This window comes from Eleutherodactylus coqui, chromosome 4, assembly GCF_035609145.1.
Source record: "Eleutherodactylus coqui strain aEleCoq1 chromosome 4, aEleCoq1.hap1, whole genome shotgun sequence".
NCBI lineage: Eukaryota > Metazoa > Chordata > Amphibia > Anura > Eleutherodactylidae > Eleutherodactylus > Eleutherodactylus coqui.
This window is the reverse complement of record NC_089840.1, coordinates 47519253-47531100: the sequence shown is the minus strand read 5'-3', so window position 1 is coordinate 47531100 and position 11848 is coordinate 47519253. Positions and strand designations below refer to the sequence as shown.

The 11848-nt window shown below is 44.6% G+C and overlaps 1 protein-coding gene across 2 annotated transcripts in view; it reads left to right on the top strand.

Moving 5' to 3' along the window:
• The first annotated feature begins 1158 nt into the window (after positions 1-1158).
• The window catches only part of STYXL2 (serine/threonine/tyrosine interacting like 2), a 56114-nt gene continuing 45424 nt past the window's right edge, over positions 1159-11848 (top strand). Inside the window, exon 1 of one of the 2 annotated variants that reach the window (XM_066599382.1) lies at positions 1159-1243. The gene's annotated coding sequence lies outside the window, so the exon portion shown is untranslated. The remainder of the gene's footprint in view (positions 1244-11848) is intronic. The other variant, XM_066599381.1, reaches the window with a different exon arrangement.

Sequence of the window (11848 nt, the reverse complement as noted above, 5' to 3'; positions counted from 1 at the left end):
TAATACTGCCCCTATGTACAAGAATATAACTACTATAATACTGTCCCCTATGTACAAGAATATAAATACTATAATACTGCCCCTATGTACAAGAATATAACTGCTATAATACTGCCCCCTACGTACAAGAATATAACTACTATAATACTGCTCCTATGTACAAGAATATAACTACTATAATACTGCTCCTATGTACAAGAATATAACTACTATAATACTGCCTGCTATGTACAAGAATATAACTACTATAATACTGCCCCTATGTACAAGAATATAACTACTATAATACTGTCCCCTATGTACAGGAATATAACTACTATAATACTGCTCCTATGGACAAGAATATAGCTACTATAATACTGCCTCCTATGGACAAGAATATAACTACTATAATACTGCCTCCTATGTACAAGAATATAACTACTATAATACTGCCCCTTATGTACAAGAATATAACTACTATAATACTGCCCCCTATGTACAAGAATATAACTACTATAATACTGCCTCCTATGTACAAGAATATAACTACTATAATACTGCCCCCTATGTACAAGAATATAACTACTATAATACTGCCTCCTATGTACAATAATATAACTACTATAATACTGCCCCCTATGTAGAAGAATATAACTACTATAATACTGCCCCGTTTGTACAAGAATATAACTACTATAATACTGCCCGCTATGTACAAGAATATAACTACTATAATACTGCCCCCTATGTACAAGAATATAACTACTATAATACTGTCCCCTATGTACAAGAATATAACTACTATAATACTGTCCCCTATGTACCAGAATATAACTACTATAATACTGCCCCCTATCTACAAGAATATAACTACTATAATACTGCCTGCTATGTACAAGAATATAACTACTATAATACTGTCCCCTATGTACAAGAGCAGGTTGGACTTTTTGGACCTTCGATATATATTCTCATGTCCTTGCAGTTGTTGGTCGACCATCTGACCACCAATGAGCCTATACACCTCTGGACCTGTTAATTTCCTGGCATTGTCTGTGTTGGGTATGGACTGACATAGTGTCTGCCCCTTCCCCCTCCTGTGGTCTCCCATGCCTGGCATTCCTTGTGAGGACTCATAACAGCAGCCAATGCATGCCTGCTACTAATTTTAGAAGACTCTGTAAAAGTTTGGTGTGAGTCGTCTCCTCGCCCTCCCTCCGTGCTCCAGCACATCTCCTCAAGGGTCTTCACAGACGACCAGGTAAATGTTCTTCTTTCATGATCTGCTTATGTTTCTGAATGTCACCCTGAGCTCTAAGGTGCCAGTTCCTGAGAATACGTGGACTTTAATGCTGTTATATCAAGACCTTGTCCGCGTCCTTCTTGCTTGGTTAGCTTGACCACCTGTCTCCTGCTTTCAGAAGCTTGTCACATCCAGCTGGGTCATCACCAGCTATGCTTCCTCGACTCAGTCCCAAAACGCAGACTGGATTCAGTTGATATCGCTCTTATACCTTTATGAGCTTGGCGCGATGCCCACACCTACTGTTCGAAATTGGCACTAGGCTTTGGTGGAAGGTTTTAAGAGCGGCTTCTGAGATCTGGAGAACTGTAGAAGCTCTTATAGCAATTAGTAACGTATATTCAGGACTATAAGATCATAGTGTAGCACTTTGTCGACTTTTTGACCGCTGTTTATGTGCTTTGGTTACTGCTGCTTTTTTCTTTTGCCTTGTTTAATCCTAGGAAATAATGCGGAGTATTAATCTGTCAATCCTAACGTTTTGTTTTGGGAACTGTTGGAGAGAACTGTTGGAACATGGTGCGAATTACGGGAGCATTATAATATATATGGGGGGAGGGCGTAAGACTTCTGACTCACGCTGTATCGTACTATTATTGTTACTGTTACTATTAGGTTTGTAATGTATAAAATGTATTATCAATCAGATATTTCATATTCCCGATTATTGAACCCTACTCTCGTACGATCCGTTGGGATTGTTTACATACTTCTCCATGGATGTGATATACGCCCGGAGGTGACGATGTATGCATTCCGTCAAAGGAGCCCTGGTTTACATAGCCTTTATTACAGGTGTCCTTATTTATCCTGCATCTATATTTTTATGGTATTCAATGATTACTTTATATTTTTTGTTAAAGGGGTTTTCTGGGACATTTAAAAAGTTATACGGCCTTAAAATAAAATAAAAAAAATTTATATTCACTTATCAGGTATTGGATATAACAGAGTAGGTCTGCCCACCCTTATCTGTATAAATACCTACCTGTGCTGCCATAACCATGTTCACTATTTATGGCATAGGGATCCTATTTCTATTCTATACTTCCAATGTTTTGGTATATTTCCCCTTGACTGGTGTTATATCACTTTCTCTGCCCTCTGACGATTGCCTGTGTAGCACCCACAGGCCGGCGGGTCCACAGAGTGGGGCCGCATATCAGTTTTGTCAGCAGCGGTGGCTCTGTTTTTACCCCTCGCACATACCGCGGCTGCGGAGAAACGCTGCAGTGTTAACGGATGTCTGTGTTTTGCGTTGGGTGCAACCTGCGAAGTCAGCAGGGTTGTTTGTCAACTTCGTGACGCTAGGCCGTATGTAAGCCAAAACCTACTCCAGACAATTTAATTATAAAATGGGAAACACTCCCTCCTGAGGTGTAGTGTGGTACCTCAGTGCAGACGTTGTAGGTGGTGGGAAGGGACTCCAGGAGACAGGATTTAATGGTAAAATAATGGGACATTTTATTGGCAGAGCGAGAGATCTTCACTTTGAAGTAGTTATACAGATTGCATTACATTTACTTGAGACAGAATTACACTTGGTTACTAGGATCATTCCTTTCTACATTTGAAAGACATGAGTTGGTATGCACCTATGTCCATCTTGCTTTACACGCCAGCTTTGCTTTCTGGGACTGACTATAATGGTTTCTTTCATTCTTTATCCAATTTCTGGTTTGCAATTCCTTCTTTCTAACCTCCCTCAGGCTAAACCTCTCTCCTGCTGACTTTCTGTCCTTTGAACATAAACGAGCTTTAATACTCACACTTATTCCACTTCCCACCACACTGGCTTTTTTCTTCTCCTTTCTTCCCTCTTCATTTAGATCCTGACTTCTCCTCTGCCTAGATCTTTTCTCCTTTAAAATCCACCCGCTCTCTCCATTTATACAATCACTCTAGCCCAACCTGTGTGGAAGACTCATTTCCCAATCACAGGCCCTCTTTACCCTTGTTACCTGACTAACCACTCCCCATGCTGTTGTTAGGTGACCTGAAACCCAAAGAGGATGGGGGAACCTGTCAGTGAACAAGACAGAGCTGTGAATAGAAAAGCATATTAAGAGCATAAAACTTAACTTTGGACACACACAATACTAAACATATTTTAACCATCAAATAACCACAGAAGTGCTGCAGTGACCCTAGTCCAGGGCTCTACACCTGGTACGAGATCTGGCTTGTAATTGTAGATGTAATGGTTGGCATGTATATACAATATGCTTATTTATTTAGTTCAGGTAGTTACATCCTGCCCACTTGGTTAATTCATGCGGCTGTCTTCTTAAGGTGATTTCACATCTGTGGTGGAATCACCATTTGGAGGTTCTGTTGCAGTTTTGGTTCCAGTAAAATGCCGGGCAGCTGAGCGGAAATCGAATGAGCCCCATTATAATCTATGGGGTTCGTTTTCTGCTGTTCGGTTCTGTCACAAAACGGACCTGTTCAGCTGTGGGTGTTTTTCTCCTTTCCTGCTCCCTGAATGCAGCAGGAAAACTGAACCTCCAACGCAGATGAGAAAGCAGCCTTACTTATTGCGGGTACAGATTTTCCCTTTTTCCCAGGGACATGAGTGGAAGACTCCGACTCCCTCCTCAGTTTAGGAAAATACTTGAAATATATGATCACAATGAGGGGCAAAGGATCAGACATAAGAAAAAAAATGGGAATAATCATCAGGTGATGCACCCAAATGCAGGTGCAAACTGCCCTAAGCTCCTTATGAACCAAGTAGAAGACTCAAACTCCCTTCTTGGTATCAAGGGGAAACATTAAACAATAACTCATGGCAGAGGGCAAAACTCAGCCAAACAAACTGTACTAAAAATACCTCTGTTAGGATACATTCACACAGTGTTACGTTGTGCTGCTGGGACCTGTAGTACTAAGGTTTCTTGTAGCACAGCTCCACAGGTTTGGTATGATAGCTGGCTGGGTGTGGAGATCTCCTACTAGCCAATCCCCCGGGTCTTTGCTCACATATAAACCTAGTTTCTGTCTGTGTCTGTCTGGTGTTTAGGGTGAGCAGTCATGTTACTTCAGCTTGCTGTGCGACTTGTGTCCTGTTGTCTGTCCTGTACAGCTTGCTGTGTGACTTGTGTCCCGTTGAATATCCTGTGCAGCTTGCTGTGTGACTTGTGTCCTGCTGTCTGTCCTGTACAGCTTGCTGTGTGACTTGTGTCCCGTTGAATATCCTGTACAGCTTGCTGTGTGACTTGTGTCCTGTTGTATATCCTGTACAGCTTGCTGTGTGACTTGTGTCCTGTTGTCTGGCCTGCACAGCTTGCTGTGTGACTTGTGTCCTGTTGTCTGTCCTGTACAGCTTGCTGTGTGACTTGTGTCCCGTTGAATATCCTGTACAGCTTGCTGTGTGACTTGTGTCCTGTTGCCTGGCCTGCACAGCTTGCTGTGTGACTTGTGTCCTGTTTTCTATCCTGTACAGCTTGCTGTGTGACTTGTGTCCTGTTGTATATCCTGTACAGCTTGCTGTGTGACTTGTGTCCTGTTGTCTGGCCTGCACAGCTTGCTGTGTGACTTGTGTCCTGTTTTCTATCCTGTACAGCTTGCTGTGTGACTTGTGTCCTGTTATCTGTGCTGGTGCAGTTTGGTGCAGTTTTGTATTGGAACCGAACTGCCCCGTGTGAATGTGTATTTCGGTTTGCGAATATGCAGCATATTGATGGGCCAAAATACGCTGTTGCCTTGAGTTTTTCTGCCTTTCGGCCGTCTTAATATTTGCGTGCGTAAAAAAGAAGCACAAGCTCCCATTGATTTTGTGCGTAAATACGCAGAGGATATACGGGTTTCCTGCCTATTAGCGCACACCGATTGATTTCAATAGGCTATTACGATGCGTAATATGCACCAAGATAGGTCGCATGAAAAATATGCAGCTATGAAGGAACCCATTGAAATCAATGGGCTATATTTGCTGAATATTAACGTATATAAAAAAATACATGTGTAATACGCTGCGTATTTAAGCTTGTGCGGAATTAGTCTGTACTCCGCACCATAATGTAGTAAATTCTGCGCCAAAATCCACACAGTTGCCTGTAGATTTTGATGCAGAATTAAAAATGGCTTAAATCTGCCTGCAATTCCACATCAAAGTCTGTAGTTAACACTGCAGATTTTGGCGCATAATTCTATAGCAGCAGCAGCTGACGCCGCGTTTTGCTGTGCGTCCTGACGGAATAATTTGCTTCTACACGGGCTGATAATAAGCTTATGGGGACGAATGATTGCTATTATGATCGTTCTTCCCCATAGGCTGTCTGCACATCTACCTGTTCACGCCCAATAAGCGGCCCATGTAAAAGGACCGTAAGTTTGGTATTAGCTAAGCAACGATTCCTTAACATAGGGTGCGTTTACACGTCACAGATTTTGGTGCAGAATTGCAGTAGATTTCACCTTTGCAGTTGAAATCTGCAGCAGATCTGTGAGGTGTGAACACACCCATACCCATAAGCCTCTCAGTAGCCAAGCCAGGATCCTACTTGGCTTGTATAAAGAGTCTAACTTTGGCTTGAAGGAATGCTGCCTTCCAATAGGTGGCAATGTGAAGGCATGATTCAATCTCCCTTATTTGCATATTACCCAGAGGAGCATGAATGGCCTTTTGAGTCTCCTCACTCACCATCTAGGTGCTCTCCCTAAGTTCCCACTGATGAGGAGCAAAACCCCTGAAAAGCTGTCAGTGTATGGATTCTGGCTTGATTTTCAAATCATTGATTTGAAGGAAAGCTGCCATCCAGTAGGTGGCGCTGCAAAGGTATTGTTTTATCTTCCTTATTTGCATATTACCCAGAGGAGCATGCATGGCCTTAGAAGTCTCCTCACACACATTCTTGGTGCTCTCCCTAAGGAGAGATGTTTCCCATCCTGACCCACATCCATAATGTTATTACTGGAATTGCACATGGCGGCCTGCTGTAAACAACTGCAAAGCTTAACCCATAGATAAAAATGCAGAACCTCCCCCCCCCCCCCCCCCATGTATAAATGGTACCTAGGGAGGAATTACTATTTGGGTAATTAGTGTCATCTAAAAAGTGGCATAAAGTTTATCCGTCACTTTAAAATGGAAAAAAAACCCCTAAACTGAGGATTTCATGGCGGCTGGCGGCTCCATAAGTGCTGTTAGTAATTACATACCTGAATAAATGTGGTTTATATAGAGGTAGAGAGCGGGATCAGCGGCAGATCAGGATGAGATCGCTGCCTGGAAACACCAGAGCCCCTAGCAACCTGTACTTAGAGGCAGCGTGCCTGAAATGTACAGGGTAAAAATAACCATTGCTGCTCCCGTGACTCTCGCCGCGCCATTTACTGCAATGACTGGATTATGATAGATAATAGTATTTTTAATATATTTTTTATATTCATCAGGGTAAGGCCTCTCTCACACGAGCGTTTTATAAAACGCCACCTGAAAATCGCGACCATCTCATGGATTCCAATGCATTTGTTCAGATGGGCGATTTTTCGGTGCGTAAAATCGGCCAACCGGAAAAGATAGCATATAAGGTGCGCATTCCGGTCAGCCGTTTTTACGCGACGTCAGAAAAGATAGGACGTGTCCAATCTTTTGCGGGAATACACCGGCCGTTCCCATAGACTCCTATGGGAGCCTATGACAGCCATCAGAAAAGGGAAGGGAGAGGGAGTTTAGCAGCAGCTCCATCCCCCTTCGCTTGCCTGCAGCTCCCATAGGCTAGGGAGGAAGGGGGAGGAAATGTAGCGTGGCAAGCGCTGTTAAAGTCCCCCCCCCTCCCCTGGCTGGCAGCTCCCATATGCTTTTATGGGAGCTTCTATTGACACTATCTGCTGGCAAGGGAAGGGGCAAGGTCTTTCCCTCGGCCACAAAATTCCAGGCTGCATCGTATGTACGCCACAGCCCAGCCGTGTGAATGGGCAAGAAAATGGGAGATTTAGCCGCAACCATGTCGTGACATTCTCCCGTTTATGCGATGTTCGGCTGTAATACAGGGGGTCAAAAATCGCAACGCATTTGTGTAAAAGAGGCCTAAGGCCTTATTCACATGACTGCTATTGTAGCTGTGACCATCTGAAGTATTTGGGCGTGAATGGACAAGAAAACGCCAATTAAGATTGGGACTCGATTGCGGCTATTCTTTCACGTGTTTTTTGGCCGTGATCTGGCGAGTGTAAAAACGCACTTGGCCGTGTGAAAGAGGCCTTAAGAGCCATTTACACAAAGCGTTTGCCTGCAAGCAATTGCCTCTAATAAAGGTGCTCATTATGACTTAAATTCGTCTGCATACATAGCAGATCACTACCAGAAACTGCCCGCAGATGCTTCTGTAAAGCCTCGTTCACATGGCTGTAAGCATTTTTACCATGTGCGCTGTAAAGTCGCATCAATGAATAACTGCCGTGATCAAGTCTCAAACTTTAAAATTGGTGACTGAAAAGCAGGCTGCCATAAACAGCAGTGCATTCTGCTAACAGTGCCTGCAAGGGGTACTGGTGCAATATGTCTCCACCGGGACTACGGGGTGGAGACATGGGTGGCCCTTGCTCAGTGACAGGAAACGGGCAGGTTAGCTGTGGATTGGTTGCTCCCCACACACAGTATGTCCGGTCCCCGCTGTTTTCCCCCATGATTGTGTGCACGCAGCATCCTCAGCACTTATGTCGCCCAGCTTATTGCTGCAATCACTGCAGCTGACTGCTGGCTCGTCTTTTTTGCTGGAGGTTGTAAGTAAGGCATTCCTCCGGCCCCAGCTCTGCAGGCTTCTCTAGCCCCATAAAGTTGTTTTAGAGACTTTGAGAAAAGCTGTATTTCCGGCCCCCTCTCTGCTGACTCCAACACCCCGACAAGGTCTGGTTTCTGGCTTATAGGCAAGTGCAGTTTTTGGTGCAGAATCCAGGGCCGAGATATTCCGCAACTCTGTTGCGGAGTAGTCCGTCTTGTGTTAAAGGTCTCTTAGGGCTAATTTGAGGGATTTGGGGGCTGTGGAGTTACTGCACTGCAAAACGCTGCAGCCAGCTATGAAAAACCGCGAAAAATAGCTGCAACTCGGTCACGGCTATTCTTCATTCACGCGATCATAAGCTCTGATAGCCGTGATTTTTTTAATGCGGCTATCAAAGTGTTAAAATGATGTTCATCTGAAAGAGGCCATATAGGGCTTCTGCCAAGATAGACACTTATCACCTATTCATAGCATACTGTAGGTGATCAAAGTCTGATCAGTGCTGAGACCCCCACTGATGCTAAGAATTGGGGTCCCTTTTGCCCCTCTCCACTATAGGCTCGCTGCATCCACCCACAGTGACCTGGAGATTGACTGAAGCGGTGTTCATGCGTGCACAGTAAGGCTCCATTCAACCTCAGTAGGGCTGATGGACATAGATAATTTTTTGTACTCCGCTATTTCTGTCAGCCCCATTAAAATGAATGGAGCGGTGCTGCACATGGTCGCCTCTCCATCCAGTCTGATGTCACTGTAGCGAGGAGGCTGTAACGAGACAAGAGGGACACAGGTCCCCCATTTTTGGATTGGTGGGGGTCTCAGCGGTAAGACCCCACCGATAAGAATATCCTGAGAATATCCCTTTAAGACACCGCAGTTTGACGCAGGAAGATATTTCTGATATATTGACCCTAATGATGTTGAGAGAGTATTATTTTTCTATTGGGGTCTTTAATGCTGCACTAGTGCCCCCGCATTACCATATTGCTTCTTGTATTCCCCCCAGCATTGTGAAATGATGACATTCGCTTCGCCTCCAGCTCGCTGTCTGCATTGGCGGCAGTTATAGCAAACGCCTGTGCTCAGCAGTCCTCCGCTAACCATTACCAGGGGCCGCATTACATTGCTATTCACATTCTGCCTGCAATCTAGTGCCAGGAATGCTTTCCTTTGGGGGAGATTCGCTCTGCCGCTCGGCGTTGCGTCTGCTCTGACAAGTATTTATGAATCCTCTCTGCCCTGTTTTCCTCTGACATTCCCTCTATGGTCGTTCGGCATACACAGAACGAGGCCCTCAACTTATAAGAACAGCTTGACTTAACATCCCAGAGCTGGAAATGAGTCCCTGCAATGTGTCACTTTGAAAACCATCCTTTCTGTCTCTCCAATGGCTCTTCAGATGTCTCGACAAAGCACGGCCTCTCGCTGGAATGGCGCCGATCGCCTGTTAAAAGCCCTGCGGCAGAAGAAGGCCCAGGAAATACGTGGCGCCACCGCTGAATATCTCATGACCGGCTTGGGGTTGAAATGTAACGGAACTTCAAACTGAAAAATAAAAAGCCGTGTCTGGTCTGCGTAAGAGGAGCCGAAGCGCGGCGAGGCACCTGCGGGGACCGGCTGGAGCTCACTCCGCACGAGCGAGATTGTTAATGGAAATGAACAGTATTAAATGACAAAACAGAAAGAAGAGAAGTTGGCGCAGCGGCAATCGGAGGAATTAGAAAATACAGGGCTCGTTAAGAAATACAAAAAAACGAAGGGGAGGGTACACAGAGGTGTTCGCGGGAAGGCGAGGAAAACCGTGAAGAGCACTGACTGTTCTTAATGTCCCATTAGGCTTTGATCACATGGTCATTGCGAGCCTCTGCTGTAGTGATATTACTACTGTCAAACTGACTAAATGTTGAGGGAAGCCGTTATACGTCAATGCGGTCTATCAGGCGCAACTTGGAACCGACGCAGAATGAATTCGGCACAGAGTAAGGGGTTAAACAAAAGCCTCGACTCCAAAGCCTGAGGTCCAATGCACACGGGTGGATTTTTTGTGCGGCGGGGGTCTGGCCAGGGATTCCGCAGCAATGTCTGTCCATAGCATGCAATGTAAAATGATTCTTCCACACACATGAGCGGAAATCACTTGCGATTTCCGCTCGCAGAGGAAGAATCGCCGCATGCTCTATTTTCATGCAGGACCGCACGGGCAGGTTCCATTGCAGTCGATGGAGGCCGTTCGACCAGCAGCGATTTCAAAATGTCAATTTAGAAATCGCTGCAGATCTGCATCATTGCTGGCATGATGGCATGGCATACTCTGCACTGCGCATGTTGGTGCCGGCCGGCACATCCGCAGCTTACCGAAGACCAATCTGGACAGGTACGCGGAGGGTCACCGGCCAGAAGAGGGTCTGATTCCGCTGTGAGATCCCACATGCAGAATCCTCCCACTCCCGACCCTGAACACTGCTGCAGGATCTCTTGGGTCGATAGGAGCGGTGACTCTTATGCATAAAACCGTAAGTGAGACTGGCCTCAGCTGAGACTTTAGGTGTGTACACCAAGAGGAACAGGAATAGCTGTCCAGTAGGCCTGCTGCACCAAACCCTCCTGGCATTGAGAGTGCGAGTTGTGAGAGACATCTGGCACACTTCATATCTCGGAACGAAGACACTGCAGTACATGGGAAATAGGAAACAATTGTATATGTCTTCAGCGGGAGAGACTGTGTGTTGTGCTTTGAACTCAGCATTCTATTTCTACCATACCAGCCCTTGAAAAGCAGATATTGCTTAGAGGGCATTGCTGCGTTCTGGTTGATACTGCATTGTGTCTAGATCATCTAGGGGGAACATTCAATTCTTTATATAATACTCCTCCATTGTTCGCTTTTATTTTTGAGTTCCTAAATAACTACTATATACTCTGGTTACTCCATCTGCTGCATCATATCCTGAATCTTGTTTCACCATATCTTGAACAGTGAGAAAGTATTGCCATTAGCATAATAATCATCAATAACCTTCATCGATTACTATCATTATCATCCTCAAACATCGATCATCATCAGCAATTAGGCTGTGTTCCCACACTGCTAAAGATGCTTGGGGCTGACACCCCGCCCACCAGTGGCCGCCAATGGTCACACAATCGGTCTTGTCGGCAAGATTGTGCGCTATCGACAGACACAACCAGGAGGGGTTTCAGTCGCAAACGCAGCCTTACCATGACCAATTATTGTCCTCCACCATCCTCAGTTACCATCATTAGTTAATTATCAATCATCATTATTATTCTATTATCATTATCATGCTCAATCATTAATTATAATCATCAATTCCCATCATCTATTATCATCCTTAATCATCAGTTACCTTCATTGATCATCGGTTAATATAAATTATACTGTAATTTATTGATAATTCATAATTGTATTTGTAATTAATTATCAATACCACCTTAATCATCATCAGCAGGGGCAATGTAATAATTAGCATCAGCCATTTTTAGGCTGCCTGAATATACTGCGGGTTATCTGCGGTAACCACATGCGGATCGCTGCTAATTCCCAGGCTGCATCAAGACTTGCCAGTTGAAACAATACCAAGTCTAGGAGCATTCCAGCAATTACAGATGATCCGCATGCAGTTATCCGCAGCACCCTCATAAACCTCAAACAATATCAGTACAATCACCATAATTACCGGCAATCATCACTCTCAATCATCATCAAATTTCATTTGCAATCATCAATATAATCAATTATTAATACAATGGCGCATTAGAGAGCAACATTTTTGCCCGTATTTTCCCACCCCCTAGGTGTCTCCACACACTTTTT